A 2,516-nucleotide genomic window follows, 5' to 3' on the forward strand; every position below is an offset into this window, starting at 1 on the left:
ACAAGTTAAAAAAACTTTGGTGGCAAGGGCCTATAGAATATTAAAATAATACAATGGTGGCCAGGGGATTAAAAAAAACAACACAAATTGGTGTTCAGTAGAATTTAACTCGTGGCTTCAGGACTGCAACTTCGCCTCCTTTCATGACTTTGGGTCTTTTCAACGCTTCAGGACTTCAATTTCGGCTGTTTTCGTGACTTCGGGTCTTTTCGCCGCTTTGGGACTTCGGCTTTGGCTGTTTTCGTGACTTCGGTTCTTTTCACCACGTCGGGACTTCGGCTGTTTGGAACTTCCGCATTTTTGGCTGTTCGGAATCAAAAATGGCCGCAAATCTTCGGCGCTTGAAAGGGGGCCCGACTCTTTCAAAAGTAGCACTGCTGGGTCCCCCCTTCATGCCCGGGCCCGGGACACTTGTCCCCCCTGTCCCCCCTGTCCCCCCCTGATGGCGGCCCTGGTATAAGGCATAGTGAAGTGCAAAGGTTTCTATAGTACAGTGGGATAATAGTCTCTGGGAAGGGAGTGTGACTGTGGGATAGCAGGTATAGTAGGGAGAGATGGTGCCTATAGTAACAGTGGGATAATAGTCTCTAGGAAGGCACTATGGCTGTGGGATAGCAGGTATAGTAGGATGGGGTTGTGCTGGCATAGCCTCTAAGAAGAAACTCTGGGGCTACTGGAAAGGTAGAAGTAAATGAAGGCACACTCTCAGGCCTACTGCAGGAAGCAGGTTAATCTGAAAATACTTTGCAGGTCTCTATTCCTGTCCTATGGTTTATTTCCTGATGACACAAAGTCCCTGGGGACGGGAGTAATTTGCAGATTAATACCCAGTCAGCACTCTGCAGATCTTTACTTTCAAACTTATCGTAATGTATTGTGTCACATGACTCATAAAATCGTGTGTATTATAAGAAAATCAATGTTCCCCTCCTGTTGTAAAATATGAGGATATTTGAAGTCTCCTTGGCTTTTCATAACCTGAATGACAGCCTTTACATGGTCATGGAACTCCTTGTTGACTTCTTATATCAGCCCGTCTGTCTTTTCAACTGTTTGTCCATCTACCTATCCATAGGAATACTGGCATGTAGTGTAAACTTCTAGTTTATAATAGGTACAAATTTCATGCAGTTAATGACATGATGTAAGCATCAAATAATGCAGGACTGTGGAATGAGGGAGAAGTAACAAGTTGGGGGTGACTCACTACAGGTCTGTGGCATGAGGAGGGTTAAAGGGGAGACTCACTGCAGGTCTCTGGGAATTGAAAGCTCTGCAGTGAAATTTGGATTACTTCCCAAGATGCATGCTGTTTTGCATGCAAATAAGGGAAGCGTCTTCATGGTCCCAATGCAGAACCAAGTGTTGAATATGAAAGTGGTTAAACTGTGGTCTCACTGTGACTTTCTGGTATCAGAGTGGTTAAGCTGAAGGAGACAGCAGTGGTGTAACTTTAGAGCAAACAGACCTCACGGTCGCTAGGGGGCCTGGGAAACAGGAAGGTCTGGGTCAAGCGTGCTTCATCACCAAAGTGCCCTTGTCACACAAAAGTGCTGGTGGCACAAGTGCGAGGGTGCAATGGACTTAGTTTTAAAAAAGAGAGAAGTCCCCATAAAAACGCTAAGTTCCAAGCAAAAGGCACAAAAAAGGGAGTTTCTACAGAACCACTGTCGCCCGAAGGCTAAGGTGGAACCCTTTATCACTGATCCTCCCGGCCAAAAGGCACAGATGGGGCAACGGTCTTCAGGTCCCCATCATCGTAAGGCTAGGGGGACCCCTTTCTCTAATTCCTGAAGGGAAAGGACACAAGTGACCTCCGAAGAGGTCTGTCTTTGCACCCACTCTGGGCCGGGTTCACAGGGAGAAGCAGCCTAATGGCCACACATCCCCCCCCTAGACAAGTGCACACCCGGAGGTATTGCACCTATGATTAAAGTACAAAAAGTGCTAAAAAAATAAATAGAGAATAAAATTCATAAAAAGTGCAGGAAGCATGTGCTAGTATAAAGTGCAGGAGTGCCAGTGCCCATGGAGGTTTAGCTCACCAGTGCTTTTTGTCACCTCAGGTTTGCAAGGCATTGCTCGAGCTAAAAATATATAGCCAGCCCTTTGGCCAGAGGATTAAGTGCCTCGCTGCCTCCCCAGTGAAGGGCAACTCTATGGACACCCCTTAGCTAGGACCCTCCACCCACTGATAAGAACAGATACTACACTTGACCTTAGCCAAAAGGCAGAGAAGTGATAGTATTAAAATCCCCCTTCCCGTCACTCTTCTCCTTTAAATTGACAAACACACATACAGTTTCGCACGTAACCTTTCGCAAGTATGCGGCAAGGGAAGGGGGCCCCTCCAAAAAAAATTTCGTCGGGGGGCCCGCTCAGTTTTTTCTCACCACTTAGGGTTAAAGAACGGCATTACTCCAGGCCTGCGCTAATGCTGAAACACTTATCTTGGGCTCTCTTGTGGTTTCCTCACTACTGATGACACTTGGCCCCCTGGGAGAGCAAGTAATTTG

The 2,516-nt window shown here is 46.7% G+C and overlaps 1 pseudogene; it reads right to left on the minus strand.

Annotated features, from left to right (window-relative positions):
- Positions 1–2,072: 2,072 nt before the first annotated feature.
- Positions 2,073–2,243, minus strand: LOC121402324 (annotated as a pseudogene).
- Positions 2,244–2,516: the final 273 nt, after the last annotated feature.

This window comes from Xenopus laevis, chromosome 3S (assembly GCF_017654675.1).
Source record: "Xenopus laevis strain J_2021 chromosome 3S, Xenopus_laevis_v10.1, whole genome shotgun sequence".
NCBI classification, from domain to species: domain Eukaryota; kingdom Metazoa; phylum Chordata; class Amphibia; order Anura; family Pipidae; genus Xenopus; species Xenopus laevis.